The following is a 14,069-nucleotide window of genomic DNA, read 5'->3' as shown; positions in this document are numbered from 1 at the left end:
TGAGTGGTGACACACTGCACAGAAAAAATCTAAATGTCTAAATTGGGAGGAACTAGGGATAAAAAAAAGATAAAACCATCCCTTTTTACATTCAGTGTCTCAGCAGCCGTAGTGCTTCCACTACCTTTGGTGCCTCTGACCACGTGAGGCTCTTCTGTTCCTAAACACATCCCTTTGCTCTTAAGCTGTAGCCAAATTCAATCTGAGATGTTTCAGCTTAGGACACATGCTGACACAAGGAGCTATTAAGTATGGGAAGGTTGGTTTGAGGCTGAGTTTTGTCAGCTGTGCTGTTGCTCCTTGATCTGCAGCAGTTTTCTAGAGATGTGGTGCTAACCCAGAAAGCTGGAAAGTCCTTAACCGCAAGCTAAATACTATAAGCAGAGAATATTCCAAGGTGCTTGTTGTTGGCCATCTGTTTTGGAATAGAAGATGGAGGGAGCATTTCAGCTTGGCAGCACAGTAATCAGATATATGTAATCCTTACAAGGGAAAAAGTCCATTTTTAAGAGACTTTTACTTTTAAAAGCTTCCAACAGCAATGAACTTCTAGAAGATGCCATATACATTAAGAAGTGTCAGTAAGACACTTCTAATATGCCCAAATTTTGCATGGATTTAAACTCATTATCTGGGGAAGTATTACAACTTGTAGGCATGAAAACTACTGTAGAGCATTGTTGGAATAACCACCGAATGCATCTGGTAATACTAACTACATACTGCTCGTAAACTCTATGTTCTTTGTTTAACCAAACTTTTTTAACCCCATCACCATATTTCTCATTTTGCAGGTGAATAGGAGTGCAGAATGTATAAAGGTCAGTTTCTTAATGGTATTACAGGCATTTTAAATGCATGTAGATACCCTTAGACTAGATGCATGTCTGTATTTTTGTAAGTAAAACCTCAAAAAACTATCAAAGGCAAAAAACATCTGGACATGATAACTTTATAGTAAAGTCTTGATTTAGCAGTTGTGATCATTAATCTGTTCCCTCTCAAGTCTTCTGTTCAGCTACATTTGAAACGAAAATTAATGGTTCTTTTTCCAAGCTGAGTCTCTTCCTCTCTCTTGTTTTTCTTTCCAGTGTGTGTTATTTACACCAGTGAGTAAGTGTATAGTTTGACGTTCTGTGAAAAAAAAAAAAAAACAACGAACTATAGCCTGTACTTGGAAAAAGAATATCACTAAGATCAGCACTTTGAGCTGTGTGTGATCAGGTCACTTTCGCTTTCCATAGTGTAACACAGCAAGAAACTGAAGTTCATCATGGGCTCAGTCTGTCTGGAGATACAATTTTCTCTCTGAAAAGCTGATCCAAGGTAACAGTCTTACAATGAATTGGTCTGCAGAATGGGACATGTATTTTCTTATTCTTCTGAAAATTTGGCATCCTGCTGTCTGAAATGCCTGCACTGGTGTCCAAAGTGTTACTCTCCTGATGCTTCATGTGACAGTGTCTCCATTCAGGGCACTTTGCAAGCAAAACAGGAACTGCCACATTAATTGGGGCCAGTGGCTTGCTTAATTGTGCAGTTGTGTTTCTGCTAAAAGCCAGTAGTGAGTGCCTTGTGTTCCTGCAGTCCCTTTTCCTGCCACCAAGACTTCACTCCAGCCACGAGCAGAGATTGATGTTCAGTACTAAATTACAAGTTTGTTGGTGCTTCCAAAAATAATTTCATTAATTTGGGAAGCTGTTGATATTCCTGCTTAGTTTTTGACTCAGTAACTTTGCTAATACAATATTGTTTTAAGGGAGTTCCATGGGCTTGTTCATTATGAGGATAATGAAGCAGAAAATTAAAATAATACTCCTCATGCCATAAAAAAATGAGTGATAGAAACAAGCTTAGCATAGGATTCATTCACATTCTGAAGAAACAAGTCTAAATATCCATAAATTAAAATGCATGTCATTGAGCAAGGACAGATGCAGCACAAAGCACTCCATTTTACTGTGTTAAAACAAAACAAAACAAAGCAAAATAAAAATAAAAAAAAAAAACCCAAACCAAACTGTGTCTTGACCTTCAACTAATGGATTACTTTCTCATTCAGTATATTTCCCATTTTCAGGTTAATGATTGGAAATGAAAATCCTGCACAAACATTCACTTTGCAGACGGTTGGTTTTCTTTGCAGACTTTAAAATTGGTGCCCTCTCCCTGAAGGAATGAACTGGTAAATAGATAGTACACTGTTTGCCTCTCAAACTCTTGTATGTTCTAGAATATGTACTAGCAATCCCTTCCTGGGTTTCACTCTGGCATCCTGCCCTGGTCTGTAGAATCAGAAGTTGTAGTAAAGTAAATGCTAGGCCAGTCTTTTACTGGAAAGAGCATGTATCTGAGTGCTGGAAAGACCAGGCAGAACAAAGGGATCTGAGAGTAATTTTTTTGCATTTATATGAGCAGTTCTTTTCATAGGTGATTACTATGAACTGTTTGATAAACCTTATGCTTTAAGTCACTTGTGGTGAGAAGTTGAGTACACATGAACCAACCTGTTGTGAAGAATTGGACAGTGGAAATAAATTTCTAAGGCATGTTTTAAATAAAAGCTCTCCTAAGAACTGTGATTATGCTTTTTGCTTTCGAACAAATGATCTCTAGTGTTCAGTTGACTTCATGCTCCCAGCAGATTTCATAATCCTGGTGTGATTTCCTATAGCATAGTCCAGAACATGGGGAATCCTTTCCCAACACGAGCCAAACTGTTCACAATGAACATCTTGCAGTATTGATTTCTCTCTGCTACTTCCCAACAACTCTTTAGAAACACTTCTGTGTGCTGAGATGATCCTTTGATCTTCTGGATCCAGTTCACCTACTTTTAAAGTAGAGCAGAACTAGGGAGGGAAATGAACAAAGAAAATGAGCTTTTTCTCAGCTGTTTCGTCTTTTGCTTTTCCCTCAGGGGACAGCCAGTAATTTTGTAAGAAATGGATTAGGTGAAAAATGGTTCATAATGCTTTATCACGTGTTTGTTGTGATTTTAGAAACTGATGTTAGAAGCTTGCCTGCCTGCACAAAAGCATATATCAAGAAGATAATTTCAAAACAGCTGAATTCAGTTAAAATATCATGGGTGAGAGTTTATTAGCAGTATTTTTGTTACTGTAGTTTCTCCTTGTCTCTTGCCTGGCTTTTGTATTTGCTTCCTCTTCTGTTGTAAATGTGAAGTTTTGTTGTTCTTTCAGCCTCCTGACATCTTGGCTCTTCAATCATTGTTGAGCTGGCCTATTATCATATTTGTAACCAAGCTGTCTTTTGAGCTCTTCCATTTTACAGGATAACTCTGTGATGCATACTTTAATTGTGAAAACTGTTTAGCTTAATTTACTATGGAAAAACCATCACTTTATACATGTGTCTGTCCTTAGTTTCCCTCAACTTTCAGAACCTGTTGGCTAGTTTCAGTTACATTTGGGTGGGGACATATTCCAAAGAATGGGGTTCTTATGCATTTGATAAAAAATAAATAACAAGTAAAAACAAGTGATGGTGTAACAGCATTTGAGCTGAAACATCCCTAGCTGAAGCCTTCATATACCCCAAGTGGTCCATGCCACAAAGAGATGTTACCCAGTACCCCATCCATGCTTTTCCCCTGATGTTGTGACCTCTCAACAGAAGCCTTTAACCCTCTCTGGTTACAGCCCTAACTCAGCTATAGGATGGTCTTCTGGATTTTCTTTATTCAAGCCATGTGTCAATCAGCAGTACACCACAACAACTGATTCATCGTCAGTGAGGTTATAACCAGTGGCCACTGGTCTGACCAGCAGATAGAACCTGAGGTGCAGTAAACAGCTTCCTTTTTCCGAGGTCTCCTGTAACATTTATGAGCATAAGGTTGAGTGATCTGTAGCCCTGCTGCAGGAAATGCACACGAGCACTTGCATCTTAGAAACTAAAGCCAGTCCAGCACATGCTGGAGCTCCCTAGGAAGTCAAATTCTGTTCATTTCCCTGAACTTCTTGCTCTAAGGATACAGTTACCAGAAAACATTTCAAAATGTGACCAGCTTGGATAAGGAGAGATGCCATGCTTTTGTGGTGACTGTAGCCTTGGCAGACAGGAACAATAGGACTGTTCTCTTTGGGAATTATTTATATTGTGCTCACAAGTAAACCATGCTGTGCTGCTGTTGTGTAAGGCAATCCTCAGGAAATCAGGTGGGAGTACAAACTTTCCTTCTGCTGTATAAAGAGTGTGTTGCATAACTGAACTTGTCTTTCTGCTGTTAGGGATGTTTTTTTCCATTTCAATTATTGTGTCTATATCATCACACATATCAGCCCACCCTGAACTAGCTGTTTTTTCCAGGACCTGTCCCTCCTGGGCATCCATCTCTTTCCTCCATTACATGCTGTTTTCTCTCCACAGGATGTCCTGGCATTGCAATGAGCCTCAGCCACCAGCAGCACCAAACACAGCTACCCATCGTCAGGCCCCAGCTGGCTGCTGCTCCCTGTGTTGCTAATCTCACCTCTCCCGGGGGCTGAATTGCTCAATCTTGCCCAAGTATTTGACACTGGATTCTTTTGCCTTTGCTGGGACATTGCGATAAGTAATGGACATGCTGTCAGGAGCAGGCTTTGCCAGATGACGCATAATGGGGCTCTGCTGACCCAAAAACCTGACTTCAGGAGCCATGAGCCCCACCTTCCCCTGAAAAGGCTTCCTTTTTGAAAAGAGGTTATGGTTTCTGTGTGTGTGTGTTAGCTTTTAGTATGTATTTGTTGGGCAGCTCACCTACCATTTCATTGGCACACTGAGCACACAGTCAAGCTAGAGCCACAATTAATATCACACAATCAACTGAGGTAGCAGCCATGCCATTTTGGATGCCATACTTTGGCCATTTTCTAGTATGTATCTTTGTTGTGGGAGACTCCTTATCACACAGGAATCACCTGCCAAGAGGAGTGCCCAGTCATACAAGATAAACTTATGATCAGCAGTCATTTGCTTATCTGTTCCAGGTTTTGTATCTGTCAGTTGCAAGCAGTTGTCACCAGTGCATTTCACGTCCTTTATTCAATGCACTTCAGCTTTGCTGACAGACAACATTTCTGATTTTAGGTTTGCATAGCAAATTCACTTTAGTGCCAGTCTCCACTTAATAGTTTTGCTTGATCTTTTTCTCTCTTACATACGCAAACACGGTGAACTGGGGAGAAAAAAAAACATTCATTGATGCTTACCTTCATTATGGACAGAATCTTTATCCTAAGATTTTGAAAGTTTTTATTACATGAGCTCTTTCACGTCACAAAAAAAATGCATCCACACATACACATACCCTTTCTCACATGCACACTCCTAACTTCCCAACATGCTTATATTTTCCGTTCCAATTTGTAACACTTCATCTGTTCCTGAGCAGTGCACATTCTTTATTTATGTTCAAGATTCAAGCAAACAGAATTCCTTCAAACATCTTTCTAAATCAGAGAAGAAATGACAGTGAGAAAAAGCAAAACAAATTCTCCCCCACTTATATGAAAATTTTACTGAGGCTTGTTTTGTTACATAGTGTTATAGTGAAAACAGATGATATTTGAAACTTGGCTTTGAAGCAGGCCTCCCTTCAGCCTCCACAGGCAACCAGACATTCCCCTTCTGCACATCACTTCCAACAGCTCTTTCATGCAAAACATTTCCCTGTTTATCCTCCAGACATATTACAATTGCTGGTCTTAAGTAATTTGTGTACTAAGAAAAATGATGTGTTGTCAACACCAGACCCCACTCCTCTTTCTAAATCCTTTCTTTCATAAAGAATGAAATGAAAAGAAGAGGGAATTAATTAATTGCACTTTTTTCTTTTCTTTTAAGATACTGGCTGCAGTGGGATCAGCTGCTCAGTGGACAGTACAGTGAGCAGCAAACACAATCGGCCTGTGTACCTTGCCTGATGCCCAGGCTCAGGGAGCAGAGCTTTAGCAGCACTGCTGACACCAGAAGAGCCAATCCTGAATTTACCTCCCCTAATCTGTGTTCTTTGTAAAATGACTGTGAACGGTTTAGCAAAATGTTTAGCTTGTTTTGATAGCTGGAATAAATTGTAAACAAATGGTAACCACATGTTATTCACGGAAGAATAATTTTGCTTTGTTTGGTTTTATGACAGCATTTACATAGTATTTTTTGCAACCTTAGTGACCTACATGACCTCTGTCTACAAGGACTACTCTTTTTCTTTATAAACAAAGATTTAACAAAATAGATTATGGCAGGTTTGGTTTTTAACTATAGCAGCTGGTAATTTAATGGAAACTGCCCCAAGTAAACTTTCTTGGTGTTTTCAGAGATAAGAAATTCTCTTGCTGCTGTCCCAAGGGCCTTTAAAAATACTCAGTTGAAGTTCATTAAGTGAGGGAATGATGGCAATACACATTACTATTCTCACTAATTCCTGCCATCATAAACTATTCTCTGGCTTCTCCTCACCTTTCTCTGAGGTGTTTTTTTCCTTTGGTTTATAGTGGTTCTTTTTCTGAGATTTGAAGGGGGTACATTGCAATGAAACCTTCTGCAAAATCACTGACACCATCACACTGCAGTTACAGCTTTGGTCTATCTGCCTTAAGGCACAAGGCAAGATCAGATGGTTCTAGATCAGGAAAGAAGAAATGGACAAGTCAAAACCACATAAAAGATTTTCTCCTCCATTCAAGAGTCCCAGAAGAAACCACAGATATGTTAGGCCAGCCTTAGAAAAATTGTTCTTTAACAAAACACAAGTTAAAAAAAAAAAAAAAAAAAAAGAAAAAAACAAGACCCAAAGCACTAGGGTGTTCAGTATCTGAATTATTTCATGGTAATGTTGGGAAAGCAGTAGCAAAATTATTTTGTGGTTTGGTTGTTGTTTTCAAGACAAGACAGCTTTGTAAAGCTGCATGGGAAGGAACAGAGACTCTTGGTTAGGATTTGTAAATAGAAAACATCCATCATAGGGCTGCTGTCCCTTTCCTCTTTTCCTGGATCATCATTCTCAAGAAGCCACCTGTAATTTTCTTTGTAAATGGTGTGTGCTGCATGTGAAACAAAGAAGGAAGAAACACGGGAAAAAAATCAAGACGACAACAAAAATCACAAAAAAAACTTGTTGAACAAGACACAGTAAAGTAAGTATTTTCGAAAATGTTTGATTTTCAAGGGGGGACATCTCCAGTTCTTGGTTCTCTAGGGTATGAGGAGGGGGAAGTTACAGCTGCTTTAACCACTATCAGCTCCATTTTAACTCCCAAGATGACATACAAAATGAACTTATAGTTGACTGCAAATATAAGAAGCACCAGTCCTAATATTTCTCAGGGTTTCTCAATGGTTTTTTTGACTTATATCTAGAAGCTTTTTCAGTGAAAAATAAAGAATACATCATGAGCAAAGGTTTTCTTTTCCCCATAGTTAAATGAGGCATTAAGATTAAACAAATGCGAATGTTTAGGGGTCTGACTCAAGAGTATCTTTCATTTCTACTATCCCTAGTGTTTTGTCTTACAGGCTGTCATGTTTTTCATTCCTTCTAAACCTTTTCTGCTGACATGAATTTGCATAAAAAGTCCCATGGCAATAGCAGGAATAATATTTAGCTCTCTAAACCACAGCATTTATCCATACTTCCCAAAGGTATGCCAGCTCTGAGTGCAACTGGTCAAGATGCCACTTCAAATTCCTGCCAGCTCTTACACTTGTGGTGGTGAATCTGAGCTGGTTGCAGCAGCTTGAGTCAATTTTCAGTTCATTTTTCTTTCACAGGAACAACTGGAGCTCCTGGAGAGAAAAGACTGACCTGCTCCTTTTGCTTCTTCCAGCTCCTTCTTGATGCCTCACTGACTTGCCTAGTCCCCCTCTCCTCATCCCCTGCGTCCATTTCCTGCAAAAGGTCAGAAAAGTAATTATAAAAATTTCAGACCCACTTAGAGCAGATTTTTAGACCTGACATGTTCCAACCATTGGGATGAAATACTCCAGGTTCCCTGCTTGGTTTGATTTGTTTCTGAAGCTTCTGATTCAAAATTCTTTCTTAAGAAAATTGGGGGGAAAAAAAATCAGGGATCTTTTTCTGTTTGTCTTTTTTTTAAAATAGTACTTTTTAAAAGTTTCAGTGTTCTCACATTTAGATCAGATGGAAGGCCTTTTTCCAGGCAGCACGAAGGGCAGATTCTCTTCCCCTGAGGGAGGGCAAGACAGGAACTGGGACTGGTGGCAAGGCAGGAGCAGAGCTGGTCAGCACCAGCACAGTCCCGCAGACCATGCAGGAGGAGAGCAGGCAGGGTCCAGACACCAGGCCCAAGTTGAACTGAAAGTCCAGATCACAGGTAAATCCATAGTGGCAATGCAGGTTTGAAGTGAAGTTGATTTTGCAATTCACATTCCAGTCCAGAGAACACCCCATCATTGCACATTGCAGTGATCACCAGGCGTGCTTGACATGTGGAGGGAACCAAGCTAGAAAATCAGACCAGAGGGTGTTCTTAAAGAATTTCAAGACTGGTGGTTGTCCTCCTCAGTTGTCTCTCTCCTCCCAGAGAAGTCCAGCCCCACCAGAACTTCACAACCTTCTGTAAAATCTTTGTAAGCCCCACTTTTCCCTTTGTGCAGTGAGGACGGTGCCCCTGGTAGCCCCCAGCCTGGCACCAGAGCAGCAGGAGTGAGAGGGACACAGGACCTGTGCAGCAGCCCACAGCAGGGATTTCTCTGTCCCTTTCTGCTACAACATTTTCAGCTTAAAAGCATCAAAATACCATGCACAAGAATCATGGAAGCAATGGCAGCCCTGCACCACTGCCCAGGAAAGATAACAAAAATGGAGGTTCGCTGTGGGAATACAGAGCATAACTGCAAAATCAAAACACAAATGGCACTGCACTTGCAGAGGAATCTCAGGTTATACTGTTGCAGAGGTAGATTTAAAACTGACAATTTACAGCTTGCATGTTTAGGGGAAAAAAAAAGCATGATGTTCCCAAAGACTGGTTTTGGCTTGAAACTGAAATATATATATGCAGCAGAGACTGAGAGAAAAGAGTTGACTCATTCTTCTTGTGTGAGGAGGGATAGTGTGGAAAAGATACCAAATAACACCTAATAAAAAATAGGCAGTGATGCATATAAACTAGATGTTGGGAGGAGGTCTGGTAAAACCTTATTTTCTGGCACTGGTAGTACACCCTGAAAGGCTGTCCGAATATTGCAGGGGTTTCTTGACAGAAAACTGAAAACTCCAATTGCAATAAAAGGAAATATTTTTTCTGACAGAGCAGTAAAAAGGTGCAACATCTGATGCCCTGATAAATATAGCCAGTTACCACAGGCACCTACAGTGCATCCTCTAAACACTTTTTTTTTTTTTTTCTGGTGAAGTGGAAAAATGAGCAAATTTAGGATTAAACAAAATTCTATTCCACTTTGAATGTCTGGGGAGTGCCTGAACGGTATAAATTGTGTATCTTGGCCATCTCCAAATATATAGGCAGGGACTTGAGGCAACGTGTTAGAACTGCATTTCCTCAGAGGCAAAACTCAGTTGCAGCTGTCAGTAAACGTGAGTTTTTCCATCTGACATGGTTAGTAACTTGGATTCCTGATGAGGAAAAAGAATAGTAGCAAATAATTAAACACAGAAGTGGTGACATATGCCCCATATGGTAGCAAGTTTTCTTTAATTGGTTAGGTGGAACCATGGTGATACGAAAAGTTAGTGTTTCCCTCATAAGGCAAACAAACAAGAGATCTACCAAAACGACTGTCAGCGTGATTCTGCATCATTTGCCTGAGCAATACATGGGTAGCAGCTTGAATTCCACAACTGCAAAGATGTTCATCTATGTTTGTGCAGCTATTTTGTTTTCAGGGAGTTTCAAAGAGTTGATGGAAAGGTTTAATGGAAAGCTCTGTGTTGGAGGTTGGGTTTCTTTCTTTTTGTTCCTATTTACTTTTCCCATTGAGTTGCCCAGTGATGGCTGGGCACTTGAGACAACAGAAAAGTGGCAAAGCCTGAGGAGGAAGAGGGCGTCTGGTGGCACTCCTCTTGTTTTTGAGGGTTTCTCTCAGAGGGGCAGAGGTGCTGTGAGAGTTGGGCACGTAGGGGATGGAGCTGGGGCAGCTGCTAGCTCTCTCTCTCCCTCTTGGCTTCAGAGGAAAAGAATTAAACCTGCTGCCTGGGGAGGGAATTTGTTGCTGCCGCCAGAGCCCAGCCCAGAGCTGTTTCTTCTGCCGTGGGGTGAACCTTTGCTTGTAAAAGCAGCCACTGAACTGGGACCTTATTACCACCCATCTCACTAAAAGAAGGACCTGTCCCCATCTGCTTGTGTGCCAGGGATCCTGAGCTCGCCCCTCTCCGCCCTGCTGGGAGCCAGGATGCCACTGTCCTGCCCCTGCAGGCTCTTCAGCAGTGCTCCGAGCTTTCGCTACTCTATAGCCTGCACCCCCCGCCTGCAGAGATGTCCCGCGCTTCCAGCCACAGCTCCGGAGCTCCTGATACATCTCATCTAACACCCCAGGAGTTTTGCTCATTCCTGACATTCCAGCTCAGTGCTCCTCAGAGTCCTGCAGGGGCACTAGGATCGGCTGCCCCAGGGCTGTGTGAAGCAAGGCCTCTCCTCCATCCCTCCCCATCTGGGCCCAGTCGCCATTCCCGCACGCTCCCTGAGCCGGCGCCACAGCTCCCCCTGCAGCCGCGGGGGAATCATGGCACCTGCCCTGCCCGCCGGGAGCCAGCAGCGCCCCTGGTGGCTGCCACCAGAACTGCACCAATCGGGAAAGTGCCTGCGGCCGAGAAGGGGTCACTGGGTTTGTGGTTCTGTTTGCTGTTAATGCCAGAGTTGTTTTTTTCTTTGCCTTGTTATACATACTAGAGAAAAACTGTTATTCCTACTCTCATAACTTTGCCAGAGAGCCCCTGAATTTCAAAATAACAACAATTTGGTAAGAAGGAGTTTACATTATTTCATTCCAAGAGAGTCTTCTGCCTTCTCTAACGAACGCCTGTCTTTCCAACCAAGACACTCGGGGAAAAAAAACCTTTTTAACCGATTTTCTGGGTTTGAAAGACGTAAAGATACTTGGAAGGAGGCATAATTGCTATGTATGAAACTTTAAAACAATTATTTTTGTCACATTCCCTTTAGAATATTTTTGTCACATTTTATTTAGAAAATCTTTATGGTCAGTCAGAAATATTTGTGTAAGGCTGTTAATAGCGCTTTAATGAAGATATGGTGTATTTTGCTCTCTTTATGCTATACTATGAATTGATTTGGCTTTCTTTTTAATCTCAATCCTGTTTTAAATTCAAAAATAGGAGTAGAGAGACTCATATTTTCTCTAAATATGTTGCTTTTTAGAATAACTCATATTTAATCCAGAAGCATTTTATTACCAAAGAGGAACTGAATGATCAAGAGAGCCCATACTTTGTCTCATATTTAAAACATGCAAATAGGAAATATCATCGAGTCATAGAACCACAGAATGTTTTGGGTTGCAAGAAACCTTTCAGATTACCCAGTTCCACTGTTCCTGCCGTGAGCAGGGATACCTTTCACTAGACCAGGTTGCTGAGAGCCCCATCCAACCTGGCCTTGAACCCTGCCAGAGATGGAAGTGTTGCATGATTCATGTTATGTGATTTTCCCTATTTTAAAAGCTGTGAGTCTTTCTGGTCTTTTTTAACACCATCAATTTAAGATCTGCAGCATCTACTTATTAACTTCCACAGCACCCTTGCAGTAAAAATAATGGAAGGCTTGTACTTGCAAAAGGATGGCTTGGATTACATACCAGAAGGCATTTCTGATTGACAAAGTTTGACTGATTATTGCGTTCATTCCTTTTCTCATCTACATAAAAGATGGTTTGCCACATGGGAGAGAAAGACTTGAGGAAAAAGTGGAACTGTGTGTGTTGCAGGTATGAACATTTTCATTGTTTCCATCACTTGCTCTGGTCATAGACCCATCAAGGCTAGACAAAAAGAGAGAGAGCAACCTGGACCAGCATGATAAAAGTTCTTTGAGGTGCCCAGTAGGTAAGAGTAGAGCAGAAAATGTGAGCTCTAGCTGAGCAAACCTTAGTCCTACGCCAGCACATGTGGACCTGTGGTCAAAGGGCAGCTGCTCCAGAAATGTTGTTGGTATCACCTGTGTTAAAATAGCAAGTATAATCATGCCGAAGCCATTGCAAAATTGCAGACATGCTGCCTAAATAGAAATTACCATGTCTAGCTCTTTCAATATAGTTAGGTGGATATATGACAAAATATGAAATTATAGATATCATGTGAGGCAGGGGCTTTCCTGCTGTCAGATCATTGTAAGGAACTTTTAAAAGGTTTAATATTAATTTTTCATTTTTGTTTTCCTTAGATGTCCTAACTGGGCAGCATTCCGTTCCAAAAGTGTCTGGTTTTGGTACAAATGACTCATAAATAAAAACTTACTGTAGAAGCTTTAATGATGGCACGTAGTTTTCCACAAAGCAAAATCATAAGGAACTTACTCTCAAAGTGGTGCTACAAATACTAGAGTAAATACACAGGGTGTCTGAGGGAGTGAGATGGAGGACAGAAGACCACCTCAGTGCAGAAAACTGAATTTAAAAAATGGGGGGAGTTCTTTTTTTTTTCCTTGCTTCTATGTTCCTTCTTTTAGAAGTCAATCTGTCAAAAATATTCAAAAATTCACATTCACTCCAAACTAATTCAAATTTTAAATACTTGCATTCCTTTGTTACTGTTTGAATCAGAGATACAAATGCTGGATCAAGTACACATGTGCTGAGAGGTGCCAACAGAAATGTGGCAGACAAGTCAGTAAGAAAACTTTAGTGATAGAGAATCAGATTTTGCTGCTTTATGATAATAACTGGAGACTGGAAGCAAGCCTTTGAATAATTTCAGATTTTCCACATTTCAGACTTTTCCAGCCAGTTTATGGTTCCTGTACTTTAGCTTTCTGCTAAAAATAACAATAATTACCTCCCACTGATTTTAATCCACCAAAAGCAGGAGAAGTTGGAGTCCTCCTGCAGGCAGAGTGCAGGGAGTTGCCAGATTTTGAGCTGCCATTTGGTCTAACTTGCAGACAACAGAACTGTACCTGAGATTTATAGAGCAGTTGTACTACCATATCAAGCTAAGTATTGTCAGGAAGAGACTGGAAACAGCAACAAGGAACAATAATCGGGGCTGAGAGGAGAATTAATGCCAAGTCTTGAGCCATAAAAGCCTGCCATGCCAAGACTGCCATAGTGATAAACTGAAGTGAGGATGAAGGCAGCAGTGAGGAAAGCTGGCTTTTTTTTTTCATGGTGCCCAAGACTGGCTTCTCTTTGGGATTTTGTCCTTCCTGTTCTTAGCTTTCACAAGTGGCATGTAACTTTCTGAAAACAGGGAGCCCACAGGTTCCATTCCAGCCACAGTTTCATGAGACCCCACTGGAGACAGCCCCATGTATCCCTTTATCCATCCATCCATCCATCCATCCATCCATCCATCCATCCATCGACCATCTATCCATCCATCCATTCACCCATCTATCCATCCATCTCACAGCAGGCTGCTCTCTGCTCTGCTTCTCATTAGCTGCTGCCGCCACTGTCCATTCAAGTTTTCTGCTTCTTCAAAACCACAGCTGAAACCTTGTTTTGGCAAACTAAGACGAAGTCAATGTAGCGTGGTTCCATCCTTCCTGCCACTGTTAGTCTGGCCAGCCATGGAAACACCTGTCGTCCTTCATGGGTCAGCAAGCCTGTGGAAAATAACCCCACTGACCTCTAACTTCAAAGAGACGCAGGGACTGAATTCTCTTTCTGGTTAAATGGAGTGAATCACTCAAATTCTTATTTCTCAGCTTTTGTATTTACTGATCTGTCAGCATATTAACATTTCAGAAATACACTCTGTAGACTTTAATCCGTTTTTTTTAAGGAATTACACACAGAGTACAAAATAAAACCTGTTTTCTCCAGGTAAAGCATAATTCACCTATGAAAAACCTGTCCGATTTCTGTAAGTTTCCTGTAGGCAATTTGCAGTAGTCAATTTGGTAGTA

Source organism: Chamaea fasciata, unplaced genomic scaffold, assembly GCF_029207755.1.
Source record: "Chamaea fasciata isolate MVZ Bird 193981 ecotype frontalis unplaced genomic scaffold, bChaFas1.0.hap1 SCAF_5, whole genome shotgun sequence".
Classification (NCBI taxonomy): Eukaryota; Metazoa; Chordata; class Aves; order Passeriformes; family Sylviidae; genus Chamaea; species Chamaea fasciata.
Note: the sequence above shows the minus strand (reverse complement) of the source record.